Below are 16,592 nucleotides of genomic sequence, written 5' to 3'. Positions count from 1 at the left end.
CAAAGGTCCGCACTACCTATTTTATTACTACTTGCAAAGACTAGACAGAATATTTCTATTCTACGTTATTTGCAAACAGAGAATACCTCAAAAAGAACCAGCTTCGAACAACCAATGTTCGAACAATCAATCAGTCAGTGGGGAGAAAAATAGGCACGACAGATTACAGCGGGGGACAAAAGTCCGCGTTACCTACCCTTCACTATCTGCAAAGGAAGAGAGAATATTTCTATTCTTCCCCGTTTGCAGCCAGAGAATATCTCAAAAACAATTCAGAGAGCAAATACTAGTATTTTCAGACAGTCAGATAATCTTTTCGCAATTTGTCGTGTTTACACGACCTTACCCGGACCACAAGGACAGTTTCTCGTCTTCCGCTTCCAGCGCCCGATCGTCCTCTATTCTCCGTAATCGCTGCGGCAGTCCTGATGGGTCCCAGTCAGGACCGTAGATCACTCGAGAGAGGTCTGTTCGGAACCGGTGAAGTTCGGATGATCGGCTGCCAGACGAGGGTCTATCGGGCAGGTGCACTTCCCGATTGTTGCAGTCGTTCACTCTGTCGTCAGGACCTCTCTCACTGGATCCACGTGTCGCTGATGGGCCCCACGTTTGGGTCGCCAACTGTAAAAGGTGAGGCAGATTTCGATCGATAAATACCCAAGTATTGCCCGGCATTAATCGCCTCTCATACCACTCGAAATTATCAAACAAAGAGGCAGGCGCTGGAGACTGGAAGGCAGGAAACAGAGGTTTATTCCGACGGAGCAGAACACGTCAAATCAGACAACAGGGTATCTTCTCGAGGTGCTCTAACCGCATCTCTGAGGCCTGGCCTCTTATACACAGGTTTATGACTTTATTGCATGAAACACATTCCTGTAAATGCTTTGAAGTACGGAAGACATCCCTGAAATCCCAGCTTCATGCCCGTTCCCACACACAGTGACAGTAGAAGTCCCCACCCCGGTCTCAGCAGGTGATGACTGTAGCGCAGATGGATATTCCGTTGATTCCCGGAATGTGTGCGGCTGATCGGATCTCATGGGGTGGGAGGGGGTTTCGATTAGTCTTAGATCCTTTGAAGAGGGGCAGCTGCCTACTGTATGGGCAATAAACTGCATCCGCAGGGCTAGGTGACGGCCTGGGATCGGGCTGGACAATCGGGCACAGAGGATGGGGGTCCATCAAAGGATGTGTGCATCAAAGGGACGGAGGGAGGTGTTGGCCGGGTACGGGATGTGGATCCGAGGCAGGGTCGCGCTGAAAGAGGTGGTTTATGGCCCGAGCGTGTGAGAGCGGGGGCTGTCAATGCGCGGGGGGATGTCTGCGAGGTCGAGAGAGAGGGAGAGAAAGAAGCGCTGGCTATCGGCAGTGGGCAGAGAGGCCATGGCATTCAAAATGGCTGCTGCTTACGCGCACATATGAGCCTGAAAGGACAAGATGGCGCCGATAATGTTTAAGTCGCAATCTAGATTTTAACAGTCCTCCCTTTTCAACATATCTAGCCAGCTTGTCAGTCTATGTCTATTCCCATCATGTTACGGATCTCTACATCATACAATGCTTTAATGCGTTCAGTTTCAAAGTCCAGAGTCTTAGGGCAGATGCAGTTGGCACAAAGTGAGCACAGAGGTGGCAAGCATTGAATACCCAGGCAGAATCTACATATCACAATAATCGGTATCAAGATGATCATGAACAACCTCCAGCCCCAGTCCTTTACAGTATTCCAAAACCAACTCCCAAGCGACCATTCTTCTTGTTCCTGATGAACTTCTGAGGAGAGTCTATGGAGATGTTCAATGGCCTTGTAGACTGAGGGCGAATTGTCTGGTATGAAGGTGCAACAGCTAGACCCGATGATACGGCATGCTCCTCCACGATCCGCTAGAACCACATCCAGAACAAGGCGGTTCTGAAGGGCCACCAGGCGGACCGCCTGAAGCTCGGCTGTATTGTTTGTGAGGATGCCAGCTGTGATGTTCATTGTCCTTTCGACTGCCTGGGTCAAATGTCGGATGGCACGGCTGTTCGCCATCGGACCCCAGAGTGGAACAAGTCCCTTTATTGCATCCAGGAATTGTGCTCCGGTGGAGTCGGCTTGTTCAATGTCTCTCGCTCGCTTTTGTCGGTGATGGTTTGCTGGAGCCACATAGGTGGGAGGAAGGACGAAGGCAATGTAGCAGGTACCTCTCCAACCCTTTGGGAGCCAAGTGTAGGCTTTTGTACCACAGACAAAGTACATGTTCGGAGAGGTGACGAAAGAGGTTGGGTCAGTTGAGTCCAAAGTTCTAGTGATGCGGCAAGTGCTGTGGCCCACCAACTGCGTGCCGAGACCTTCGATGCATACAAGGCCCGAGATGTTGACAACAGACAGGGCTACAGTCAGGGTGGCAGCTGCTCGTTTTTGGAGGTAAGAGAAGGTGGGTCTGGCTGGGTTGTTGAACACCTGCATTTCAATTCGTTCTTCGACCGGAATGTCCATGTGAACTGAGACATTGGTTGTCAGCGGGCAGAAGGGAGCAGCAGTTCTTCCTGTTTTGTTCAGCCAGACTCCATGATAAAAGTGCGACATGGTTTTTCCAGAGGTGGCATTATCCCTGTAACTCTCTTGCAAGAGGATCAGCCAAGCAAGGCAGGAACCATGGACAGAGAAAGGTGAAGGGATGAAGGGGATGAAATGTCCGGTGGCATGTGGCAACAGTCCACAGATCCAGCAATTTGTGGCATTGGCGGCAAGGTTGTGCTGGTGCAGCAACTGCACAAAAGAGTTGTTCCAAAACTCCTTTCGTCTCTCTCGGAGTTGAGGTGAAAGAGAGATCAGATGGTGTTCTTTCATGGTGGTAGGCTGTGCAGTGGTTAGAAATACCTCACGAGCTGGTGCACTTTCTTCCACGATCCAGAGGGTGGTCACGAGGAGGAGGCAAAAGAGAAGGGTGATAAAGAGTGCAATAGTCTTTGAGCTGTGTAACCTGTCAGTCTTTGGGTTCCTGTAGTGTGTCTTTGGATATCCGGTTGCTCCATCATCTTCGTATCGGGCGCTTCCATCATCTTCAAGGGGCTCGGTAGCGGGCAGAACCACAAACTTCGTTCGTAATGTTTAAGTCGCAATCTAGATTTTAACACTTTGGCCGTGGCTCCCTGCAGTGCATAGACATCGTCCCCCACCCAGCCCCTCCAGCCAATTCAGCACTCAATACTCTTGCACATGTGAGGCTGCAACATCACACCAAGCATTATCAGCAGCCGAGAATCCTTTCTTTGATTTCTTTTTGACGGTGCGCCAGCCTTCCAGCCAGTCCAAGGCATCCTCCGGACGAGTGAAAAACAACGATTTCCCATTGGCTTCAACTCTCAGCTGGTGGGGAACATCATTGCATATTTTACCTCTTGGTCAGGTAGGGCCCTTTTCACCTCCAGGAAGCTGCGGCGTTGTTTCTGCACTCTCAAAGTAAAATCTGGAAAGAATATGAACTTACTGTTGTCGAAGGTCAGTGGCGGGGCCGCCCTTGCCATTTGAGGAATAATATCACGGTCTCGGAAGTTAAACACCCGGGCAAGGAGCGGCCTCTGGGGTGCACCCGGCTACGAACGGCACACGTTGAGCCCTTTAGATCGAGAATCATTTAGAGAGTCCTCGTGGTTGTAGATATTTAAGGACCAGTTCTTCCAACAAAAAGGTCCGTGGGCTGCCCCTCTGAGCCTTCCGGCACACACGAAATTCGGACGTTGTTGCGCCGCATTCTTCCTTCATAGTTATCCAGCTGTAGGGCCATTGCCTCGTGGGACGAGCGCAGCTCGGCAACCTGTCGCTTAAGAAGGGTGGTGTCAGTGACCAGGTCCTTGGTGGTGCTCTCTATTGTCCCCATGCGCTCCGCTATCTTCTTCATATCTTCCCGGATCAGTGCCACGTCTGTTGCCACCGTGTCGATCCTCACCTCGAGGGAGGTCCTTATTGCTGTGATTACCTCGAAGAGATCCTTGTTCGTAGGTTCCATTGTGCCACTTGGGGTCGCCGTCTCTCCTCGATCATCACTCTGTTGCTTTTGCCAAGCAAATTCTCCAGCTTGTTCTGCGTCACCGTATGGTTGTTGCATCCAAATGCCATGATCCTCATCCAGGTGGCACTACTCGATGGTGGAGTGCGACCGCTACTCTCCGCTGCCTGCACTGGAGTCCCCCACTCGGCCTGTTGGTTTTTGCAGAAGGCACCCCACACACAGGAATGTGTGGCTAGACTCGCTGCACGAATATCCTCCCGGTGGAGCCCTCACCAACCGAGCCCACACAGATAGTGGCCCGGAGGCAGGTAAAGTCTCTCCCCCCTTGGCAGTCAAGGCATTTCCGCCACCACTCCTCTCTCGGCAACTCTGTGGATCAGGCCAATACTTGGGGGAGGTAAGAATCCAGACAGTCCCACGAGGCGATACCCTCTCCACCCGGCACTCAAAGAATCGCAATGAGCCCGGGCAGTCACTTTCTCAACAGCACACCAGTGTCCACATCTCCTATCCTGCAAACATTAAATCTTTAAATAGACCTCCAGGGTCCCGTCGTCAAAAATCCCCAGGCCCCAGTAGTCTGACAGGGGCGAGTTGCCCAACCGGGCCCACTCTGTGCCTCCAAGGCTGTTTCAGGGATAGATCACTGTTCTCAGTATGACCAAAACTGTTTCTTGTTGTTTAAGGGCCAGAAATTGTCCCCACATAGTCAGTTTGTTAGCCAATGGGACTCCAACAAAATATCACCCTGGGGATCGCAGGGCCACACCCAGACCCCTTCATGCCAGCAAATCAAGGCCTGCCCTCGTTTTCACCACAGGGGCCACCGTCACGCTCCCTTGAACCCGGTCTCACCCGGGCCCCAGGGTGGAGTATTGCATCAATCGCCCAGGTTGCGGGTGAGGGCTGTGCTCAGCTGGACGCCCACCGCCAATATTTCAAGGCTCTGTCGGGGTAGGCCTCAGCGGCGGACAAACGGAGTGTGCTCCTTCCTACACTCGTATGCACAGCGGGGGCCGCCATCTCACTCACTTGGCCTCCGTCTCACCAAAGGTCCCAGGGGGGTTACTGTACCATTCGCAAGTCTAGTTATGGTGTGCTGTACTCAGACGGGCGCTCCCCGCCAGTGTTTTAGGGCTCCGTCGGGGTAGGCTGCAGCCGCGGCCTTGCGTAGCCCGCTCCTTTCGTGCCACCTCACCTCTGCTGGCCGGACCTCCGGTGACGATCCGGTCCACGGAGCGCCCACCGGACACGCCACCAATCTGTCCCAAACTCAGCCGATCTCTTGCCAGACACCACCGCACCTCAAGGAGACCACTGGGGTGAGATTCGGGCCAGCGGAACACAAGCTGTATGGATGTTTTGGGAGTGGCACTCCGGAGTGAAGCAACCGAGCGGCCATTCCCTTCGGCGGTAAACCAAGCCCCCCATGATTCAAGATTTTTTAAACAAAATCAAAAACCAAGTTTGAAGTCTGAGACCTAACTTATTCAATACAACAATACCTGATATTTTGAACTATGAACTATGTCCAGCCAGAATATTGAAAAAGACTGATAAATGAACATTACAATTATTGTATAAAGAAAATAAATACAAGGAATTATGAAGAATTCCCTTGGGCCAAGGTTGCAGTAGAAGAGTAGGGTTGACATACTAAGAAGAAGACTGAGTAGGGCTATTGATGCCTCATGAAGATTATTGTGTATATAACGCAACACAATAGGCTGACACAATATTTTTACAAGAGACTCGGTATGAACATTAAACAAACAAGGTGGCATCTGTATTTACTTATTTTAGGGATATGGTAACCATATACATATTTGCTCCACTATTGCCTGTGAGTACATTGTGGGATGGAGCTCTGGGCTTACAATCTTTAGGATTTATTTCCTACTGGGGTTATGTCATGTTTGGTTCTGGCTTTTGTCTTTTTTTAAGCAATAGTATTAGACTATAGTAGTGAATTGAGTTCTTGTGACTCTGAGGAATTGTCCACCACAACCACATATATTGCTGTATGGACTAATGAGCTCCTTCAGTTTGGAAGACATATCTCTTAAAATAGAAGGACGAAAATACGTTGTGTGGACCCTAGAGCTGTCCAGGATTACCACTGGAATTGAGAACAAAGAATGTTTGGTGATCTGACTCTGACAAAGTAGAAGTGAGTTTTTATATAACCCATGCAAATGCTATACTGTATGATTAATAACATTCAGGTTAATATATTAAGAATTACACCTAGCCACAATCTTTACTGTATTATTAACTTTTTTTTTGCTACCTTATTATAGTTATGTGTTTGCCGACAGATATATCGTTACCTTATTCCTAAAATAAGTAAATGAGTTGGAAATATCTCCTGTCGGAAACTCTTTGTTTGTTTAATGACTATAGTGTTTAAGCTGAATGAAATTAACTGCAAGTAAAATGATCAATGGTCTGGTCATGTTGCACAAGTAAATCCCAATGCAGAATATAGCATCTGCTTGCTGCTATATTTGCTGGTATATTCTGCTGAAGATCTGGCTGTAGACAAACGTGTTTCCTTACCAAGACTAAGCATAGAATAGTGGTTGCTGCTACACTAATGGTTACTATGTTAGCATTCATAGTTCTTATAGTGCCATGAGTTTTACCCCTGCGATAGAAACACTTAGATCTAAACCTGCACCTACATCACCTGTGCATATAGTACATGAGAAAAAAAATAAAAGCTTCATTTATAGATGCTACAAATTGGGATTTGACATCAAATTATTATTCTAGATTAGTTCAAGAATACACACACTTTTTATGCTAAGGACTCTTATGCTTGAGCACACTTACCTTCTTTAGCTACTGAGGATGTAACATACCATCATATTCCACTTTCATGTGTAGTTACATATACTATATTGCTTAGCTTATTTTATTGACTGAATGAATTGTTCATATTAATTTTCCAATTATAATGTTATCCATTCTAAAGTCGCTCTTCACAAAAAAATGTACCCCCACATACAGGCTAAGGAGATGGAGACAGCTTGTTTTTTCTTTAACAAAGATAGACACTGTTAAAGCTTATGAACGGAATATGACATGTTCAATGAAGCCGTTAGAAAATAAATTCACCCTGGCATTAGAGGAAAGGAGAGCTCTCATGTTTCATAACACAACAAAGCAAAAAGATGTGTTAAAGGTGGTTGGAAAGAAGAAGTAGATGAGTATAGAAAGTAAATGATATAGCTCAAAGTGAAGCTAGAAAAATGACAGAAAGGGAAAATATGTTTTTGCAAAAGGAGGAATCATATTAAAACCAGGCTCATGGGGATAAGTAGTTGCGAACATACATTTGAAGTTCTGGTAGGACCTGCTCAGATTTTAACAGGAGAGGAACCAGTTATTCCTAGAGAATATTTCATTTGTGGACAAGATGCATTTTTCAATTACCTGCTGAATATGGAGGTGTTTGTAATTTAGATGTATTGTTCCCTAAATGTACTATGTAAATAGTATAAATGTTCTTTTTTTTTAAATATTTTTTTTATTGACAACATGAGAGATAACAAGTTACAAACACATAACATCAGAAAGAAAAGAAAAAAAAAGAAAGAATTTGTTAAACAGAAAAGTAATTTTAGCGATTCGTAGTAATTATAACACCAAATACCAAGAATTGAAAAATCAGATAAACGATCCCCAGATATTCCCCAGTTTCCGTAATGATTCAATCCCCTTGTATTTACCAGTGCATATTCCATATCATATGTTTCCTTAACCAGACTCCACCACTCCAGAACCGTCGGTGGGCTCCGCGATATCCAGACCCGGGCTATTGTCAGTCTAGCACAGGCAATTAAAATAATTATTACATCTTTCTGACAGGTATTCCAGTTCTGCCCACCCACTAATACTTCTAAAGCTGTAAGTGAGAAGGGTCTCCCAAATCTCTGAGTAAGAGCTTTAGTGACTCCCTCCCAAAATTCTGTTAATTCAGGACAGAGAAAAAACATATGTTTCAGGTCGGCTGCCCTTAGGTCACATTTTGGGCATCACTGTTAGAATAGTTTGAGGGCCATTTTGTTATTCTTTCCGGAGTGTGGTATAACTGGCATATTGTTCTATATTGTTGCAGCCTTAAATTGGAAGAATGTACTGATCTGCTAATGCTGTTAAGAGCTATGGAGATAGTATTGGCTGTAACAACAGTGCTGATTTTTTTTACACCATCTCTTCGCTAATTTCACACAGTCATCAGTCCTATAGCAATTTAAACTTTTGTATCCAGTACTAATCAGCGATTTATCCTTTACCGCATATAAGCAGTTCCAAATGTCAGAATCTGAAATGGCTGTAAGATTCAGCCTACATATAAATTAATCACTTATCTGATAGTACTTAAACCGAACCCCTTTTGTAAGATTATATACAACCTTCAATGCATGGAATGTCATGAATCCATTATGGTCATATAGGTCCCAAGAATTTTAATGCCCAGGCTGGATAGATGTTTACCAAATTTATCATGAAAAATTTCTGGAAGACGTGGATTGTCCCATAAGGGAAGTCTAGAGTGATAAAACGATGTCTCGCACTTGATAAGAAATGCACGCCAAATATTTACGATGAGCCGTGCGGTCTTAAATTTGACCCTCTTAAAATAATTTGGGTCGTTAAATCTGAAAAAAAACATATTGGAATCTTAACCCAGCATAAATTTATGAAAAAAAAGATTATTGATAGGATTTAATAAGCTACGAAAACGAGTAAGAAAAGCTGACCAAAAATATAATTTAAAATCTGGGAAATCGAGACCTGCTTGGTTGAATGGAAGTTGTAATAAGGCAATTACTCGGTGAGCTTTTTGTACCCCCAAATAAAGCTACTAAGGATCCCATCTAGGCGTTTAAAGTAGAGGTTGTCCACCCGTAAAGGGATAGACCGAAATAAATAAAGGTATTTGGGCAGGATCTTCATTTTTATTAAATTTATCCTGCCACTAATACTTAGCGGCACCTTATGCCATTTTTTAAATGAGGTAGCTGTTTCTTTTAGTAGTGCCTCGTAATTTAATGCAGCTATTTCATCTATTTTTGCAGAGATTCTAACCCCTAAATAAGTAGCAACGCTACATACTCTCTGTATTGAAACAGAAGATTTATAATTCATTAAGACTTGGGTTTTATTAGTATTCAGTCTGTATCCAGAGATAGCACCAAATCTATTTGCCTCTTGGATAATTCCCTTCATAGCTGCAGACACATCTGTTGAATATATTGCAATGTCGTCTGCATATGCTGTAATTTTAAGAGAGTTCGGACCTAATACAAAAGGGGCTATCCGGGATTGATTCTGTAAAGCTAATAAAAATGGCTCCATTGTTAAAGCAAAAAGCAGGGGTGAAAGGGGACACCCTTGTCGTGTGCCTCGAGATATAGAAAATGTAGACATATGCATCCCTGCGTAGCTGATATTAGCAGTCGGGTTGTCATGTAAAGCCTGTATCCAATTCAGAAATTGGCCTTTGAAGTCAAACGCTGACAGCGTAGCCCAGAGAAATTCCCACCCCACTCGGTCGAAAGCTTTTTCAGCATCTAATAATGTCATACCGAGTGAGGTCGACTTAGTCCGAGCAATGTCAAATGCTGTCAGAGCCATATTAATATGGGATGTAGTATCGCTTTTTGGGATAAACCCATGTTGCTGAGGTGAGACCATACTAGACATTATTGGTGCCAAACGAGTCGCTAAAACTTTAGCGAAATTTTTTGCATCATTATTTATACGCGAGATGGGTCTATAAGACCCACACTCATCAGCCTTTTTTGTTTTTTTCGAAACAAGACAAATTGTGTAGAATTCCAAGAGTTAGGGGCCTTTTTTCCTGCCCGATAAAACTAATAACCTGACTAAAGAGTGGGATCAACTCCTCCATACATGTCTTGTATAATTCCAAGGGTATTGAATTCTCTCCTGTTGCTTTGCCTGACGGCAAAGCATTGATTGCAAGTCTAATTTCTGCTCTTGTAATATCGTCTGTTAGTGAATCAGAATTGTTGTTCCCCATACATTTTATTGTGCTCCTATCTATATATCTGAGTATCTCATCTTTTGGTATATGGCTTTCAGGAGTATAGAGTTTTTGATAGTAATTAACAAATTGTTGCAGAATCTGCCTAGGATTGTTATAGACCAGATTATTAGGCCCCTTAATTGCTTTTATAACAGTTTAGGCCCTATCCTCTGCAACTTTGTATGCCAAAATCTTGCCTATTTTTTCTCCACTCTTGTACTGTAATAGATGATACTTCTTTAATTTATCAATGCTTTTTTCCCTGAGTGTACTTTTCAGAGCGGACTTAAGATCTATCAAGCTAAAGCCCAGTTCTTCCGTCTTTGCCGATCCCAAGAGTAATGCCTCGGCTAATTGATTCTCAATTGAAATTATATTAGCAATAGTTTTCTCATTTTCTCTCTTACGTTTGTTATTCTGTCTCCATATAAGTTGTTGCGTAAAGCCCCTTATTCTAGCTTTACAAGCATCCCATACAAAAATTGGTGAGGCCGAGTTGATATTTATATCGATAAATTCTTTCAAATGTTCCTTCAGTTGTGTTAAGAAGTCTATATTTAAAGATAAATATCTAGGGAATGAGAAAGACCTAGGACCTGACCTCTCTACTGAAATATTAAAAGAAAGGAAAATAGGATTGTGGTCAGAGGTCACTCTTGGGCAGATTTCCATAGTACTGGATTCTAAAACCTTATCCGTGACCCAGGCCATGTCTATGCGTGAGCATAATTTATGTGCAGCAGAATAATAAGTGTAACCGGCTACTTTTGGACATAGTACCTGCCACGCATCCCTTATAGCATGTATTCGACCCAAGTCCGTGATAGCAGCACATGTCCTTCGCATCCTCTGAAACGCCCCTCGTCTAGTAGTGTCGATATCATAGCTCATAATACAATTGAAATCACCCATTATTATGTGCTCTCCCTCCCAACCCAGCAGCTCCATATTTACTTGATCGAAAATTGAGGGATCATCTATATTCGAGCCATATATGACGCAAAACGTGTATTTACAGCCCTCAAGTACCAGTTCAGCTATAGCCCATCTCCCCGCTTTATCTATAGCAGTTTTACCAGTTTCTACTCTAAATTGTTTTTGTTTGAGAATAGCTACTCCTTGTATTGAAGCATTTAAGTCTGTATTTACAACTACATCCTAACCTAATTGCTTTAGCAAATTTCGATCTTTGTAAGAGATATGAGTCTCCGATATCAAAGCTATTTGTGGGTTATACATCCTTAGCTCTTCCAAAACTAATCTTCTTTTGTTCCTACTATTCAAACTCGCCACGTTCCAGGCCAGACATCTCAACTGATACATCCTAAAAGATCTTTACGTCCATCCTTGTGTTGTTTTTTTCCCAGTTTTTTTCCCCCCTCCCCAGAACCCACCCACCACCATTCCCTGATCCACCCACCCCAAACCTCCCCTTTACCCCCAGAGGAGGACTCCTCTTTTGAGCCAGCTGCCGCTGTCTGGGCAGCCTTACAGAGTCACAGCCTTGGGGATCAGCCCTGCACCCATATTATTCTGCCTTAAAAAAAAATGTTTTTTAAATACGAACATGAGATTCGAATTCTCTGTTCTCATTCCCAATACTATACTTAATGGGGATGAGAAGAAAAGATCAGAAAACAAAATCTTTAGCGTCCCTACTCTCAATTTAACTGATCAGACATCTACATCGAGAGTCCGGGTGTCTTTCTAGCAATGTTCAGAATGTTCTAGTCCTTATTTCATGTTGTTAGATCACGTCTCTTTCCGATAATCTAAATAGTGTTAGGATCTTTATTTCACATTATTTAGAATTTTATCTGCAGCTTAAGTTTGCCACTTGGTTACAAATTGTTCTGCTTCTTTTTATCCAGAAAGAAATATGTACAACCGCTCTTAAATACTTTTAACCGGGCTGGTTCCTGTGGATAGACTTGTCCGCCAAGGGCCTTTATTGGATCTATGAATTGACGCAACTTCCAGCGCCTTTCCATTGTGGCTTTACTTAAATCTGATCTCACAAAAAATGTGACAGAATCTACTGAAACAGGAGTGTTAGTTCTAGCTTTTAACGAAATAGCCTGTCGTAATAGGAAGTTTCCCAGATTAATCAACAATGGCCGAGGGTATTGACCCCCCTTGTTTCTTTGTACCAGCGGCAGTCTATGAGCCCTTTGTATCTGTGAGTCCCAATCCCAATCGGAGTGCTCGCGAAATGCCTTCTGGAGTAGTTGTACCAAATATGCCCTCGGGTCTGCTCCTTCAGCCCCCTCCGCAATCCCAAAAAGTCCAAGGTTTTGTCGGCGCTGCGGGTTCCCCATATCCTCCAGCTTAGCCTGCATACTTGCAATCTGAGCCTCATGTTTGTTCGCAGTGACTTCTGTGTATGCCAATTTTTCTTTGGTGCCCACGACCCTTTGTTGCAGCTCTGCGACTTCTTGAGACATACAGCCTAATTTACCTGCCATCTCCTGTAAGGAAGATTGTGTTTTGCTACTATCCTCTCGCATTTGTAAATAGTGCTGTTGTGCTTCTTGTCTTTGTTCGTGTAGTGTTTGTAGTATCAGACTAAATGGTGGTGGTAGATCTTCCTGGCTATCCATGGCCGAGGTCGTAGCCCTGTCTCTTGACTGTGAAGCCGCTGGAGTCAAATTAAAGCCTTCTATAGCATAAGCCTGGGCAGTGATCGCAGCTGGGGCAAGGGTTAGGGCTGGTATTGACGTTGGTATTGACATTGAAGCTGATGTTAGAGCCGATTTTGCAGACGTTGCAGATTGGCCCCACTCCGGTTTACTCGGTTTAGGCTTAGGCTTGTCGAGCTTATCCAACTTATCAGGCACTGGAATTACATCCGTAGGGCTAGTGCTAGAGATCGGCAGTGCCATAGACTTAACACCGCCCTTTGCCTGCACCCACTTCCGCAAAGGGCTATACTCTGCGATAACTTTTCTCATTGTTGTCATGGTATTCTGTTTGCCGGTTATTTTTTTTAACTCATTTTTATATTTTCCTCTCCCTTTCTTGATACAGGCAGATTTATTTGCATCCGTAGGAGTGCGGATCTGATCATCCATTAATTCCACATAATTTTCGTCAGAGTCCACTTCCTCTATTGCATCCGTCTCATCTATCATTTCATCTATAGCCAGAGAGATCTTTGCGCCCAGTTCCGCCACTGTATCATATTTTAAAGTCTCGGTAGCGATGGCTGTGAAAATATCAGTAGAAAAAGAGCCTGAGGCGTTTGGCGCAATAAGCAAATTCTCCGATGACTTAGATAGCCCAGAGAGATCAGTTGAATTTTCACCTGGAATTTTTTCCTCCTGTACTTTCTCCCCCGGTATTTTCGGGATTCTGGAATTCAAAGTCACTGGCACTTCAGTATTTGTGCAGACCCTTGGATCAAAATTTGGCCTTTCAACTGTTCAACCTATTTCTGCTTCCATGTTTCCAATGATATTCCCCCCAGAAACACTGGCAGCCTCATTATCCACCCTATTCACAATAGCTACTATGTTGCATAATAAATCTGTTGACGTCCCTGGAGTCACTTTGTTTCCACTGCTCTCTTCTGCAGCATTCCCCGCATTGCAGGCAAGAGACTCCGCTATTTTCCCGAGCAGCGGTAAACGTAGAAGAGGCTTACCAGTCAGCTGTCCCGTTTTCTCTGCAATTTTCACCGTTGTTTTCTCTGAGGCCAATTCCGCCACAGTTTCACCATCAGCGGCACTCGCTTCTCCCGCACCGGCATTCCTGCCAGCACAAGTGTGCCTCAATGGATTCTTAGGTGCCATTCTCTTCAGCACGCCAGAACCCGGTGTTGCCGTAGGAGTGAATCCGAGAATACCTGCCAGACTCGACCAGCCGATTGCTGATCAGCCACCGATCCCAGTGCAGGCAGCCGTACAAGCTGAAGCAGTCTGCCGAAACGACTTCCAAACGGCCGCCACATCTGCTTCTCCAGCCCTGATCAGACTGCACGTCAGATACTGTTCTCCGCTAGATATATTTCTCCCCCAGCAAGTTTTTATTCTTGGAACGAGCAGCCAAATCTCATAAAAAGACAGAGGCAGATAATCTCCCTATATTTTCAGTCTACTAGCATGGGTACGGTAAGATCCACCACCAGCCCTGCTCCGTAGCGGCTTCAGTCCGCCATCTTGTTCCTCCCTATCAAAACTTCCTAAACCACAAATAGTATAAATGTTCTAACAATGAATCCATCTCACAGACATAAATGTAGTATAATTGATGCAACACAATTAGTTGGAGATATATTTGGTGAATTCATTCCCTCCATGGAAATAGTCCTAAATGATGAGAACATGAGAAACCTTTCTACAGCAGAGGATAAGTTATCCACATGTACATCTGGTGCATTGCTAGTAGTCAGTACAGAATTAGTAGCTATTAGATCAATGGTTTTGCAAAATAAATTGGCTTTAGATATATTACTGATAGAGAAAGGAGGAGTCTGTAAGATGTTGAAAGCATAACACTGCTGTTCATATATACCTGACAAGAGTAAGATGATATAGGTATTTGTTAAGGAGCTTTTTTACTTAAAGCCTGAAATAGAATCCTTAGAAATAACTAGTGTGTTAGGAAACTTAGGTAAAGGAGCTTCTGCAATAAGTAGTTGGCTTGGAAATATGGGGAGTGTATTCTTAGGGATCATATTAAAACCTGTATTGATTATTGCCATTTGCTTAGCATACCTATTGCTGTGTATAAAGGATTTAGACGTTGCCTATCAAGAAAGAGAATTAAAGAAAAGAAAAAGCAATGGTTGTTGAAGGAAATGCAGAACTTAAGGAGTAAGATAAATGACACAGCAAGGAAGAAAGTTTCAAACACCTCTCTAACCTCTGGAATAATGCCCTCTGCATGGAAGCACGCCAGCATTCTTCTGTTACTCAAGAAGTCATCAGCTGATCATAACGTTCTAGCCTACTGCCTACCTATATCAATACTTCCAGCCTTTTCTAAAGTGCTGGAAAACATGTCAATTCCATAATCTCAGGCTACCTGGAAAATACCAATGTGCTACATTACAGTCAATCTGGTTTCATGGATGGTTGTAGCAAGCACAGAAACAACTCCGTTAGAGGTCACTTGGCACATTAAAGAGAGTCTGGATCATGGAGGAAGGGCCTTTTTGTTTATGCTGGATCTCTCAGCGCCCTTCGATACTGTTCCCTATGACAGACTACTGAAGAGGCTACAGAGTTTCGGAATTGGTGGCATGCCCTAAAGTTGCTGACCTTGTTTCTGGATAATAGAAGTTGGGAAGTCTTGATTCCTCCGAATACTTCCATCATTCAGTATCTGAAGGTGGGCATCCCACAGGGCTCAGCTCTAAGCCCTACACTCTTTAATGTGTACCTGACTTCGCTTGCGGACTTGGCCAAATCATGTGGCACCAAAGTAACTTCTTACGCAGACGAAACTCAGCTTCTCTTTACATGTGAGAAAGGCAAACACTTTGAGGGTGAGAACATCAGAGCATGCCTCTACAAGGTTTTTAATTTGTTGGTCAAAAACTTAAATGCAATCCAGACAAATCGGAGATTATTTTCTTTGTAACTCAACCTTCTGTGATCTAGAGGTCATAATGGCCCCAGGATACGCCTTCGCCAACCACTCTTCAAAATTCTGTAAAAGCTTGGGTATTCAAATACTACCTCTTCTGTCAATTTACACAAGGAAAATAATGATCCAGGCCCTAATCACTTCCAGACTGGACTATGGAAGAGTCCTATATGTGGGTTTGCCTGATTATCTCTTGAACCGCTTGCAAGTGGTTCAAAATGTGGCAGCTAGATTAATTCTTAATCTGGCTCCTGAAACTCATATGCCCCCATATCGCAGGGCCCTGCATTGGCTAACGGAGAAAAAAAAAGATTAAATTCAAGGTACTGGTTTTGGTACATAAAGACCTACATGGTAATGCCGCCACCTACATCAGGAGAGGGATATCGCACTACTTCCCTTCTGGGACTCTGAGGTCATCCTCCAGCCAACTGGCTATCATTCCCAGGGTCCGTAGGATTAGAACCAGAGGTAGATCTTTTGCGCTCTTGGGTGCCCAATCCTGGAGCCAACTCCCACTGGCTCTTCGGGCCACTATGGAATTGTCCTCTTTCAGGAAGCAAGTAAACACCTGGCCATTCTGCAACTAAAGTGTTCCTAGCTGTTAAGTTGTATAGCATTTTAGGACCCTAGTGTAATGTTCCCGATTCATGCCCTTATATAGGTATAAATCACCATATCCTTATATAGGCATAGAAATCATAACCATATTTAGATTTAGTTCATGCAATCCAAATACGGCATGGCTACTTCCACTAGTTCCGAAAATCCACAACGATTTCTTGGAAAACTCGGCTTCAGCAGCTAGGGACTTCCCCTTGCTTGAATATTGGTTTGTCCGAGAACTCATGGAGTTTTCAAAGAACTGAGACTCTTTGATGATGTTAGTATGTCCACCTTTACGTCAAATTCAGCGCCTTCAAGGTATAAATATGCCCACA

The sequence above is a fragment of the Lissotriton helveticus genome, chromosome 4_1 (assembly GCF_964261635.1).
Source record: "Lissotriton helveticus chromosome 4_1, aLisHel1.1, whole genome shotgun sequence".
NCBI lineage: Eukaryota > Metazoa > Chordata > Amphibia > Caudata > Salamandridae > Lissotriton > Lissotriton helveticus.
This window is presented reverse-complemented; position numbering follows the sequence as displayed.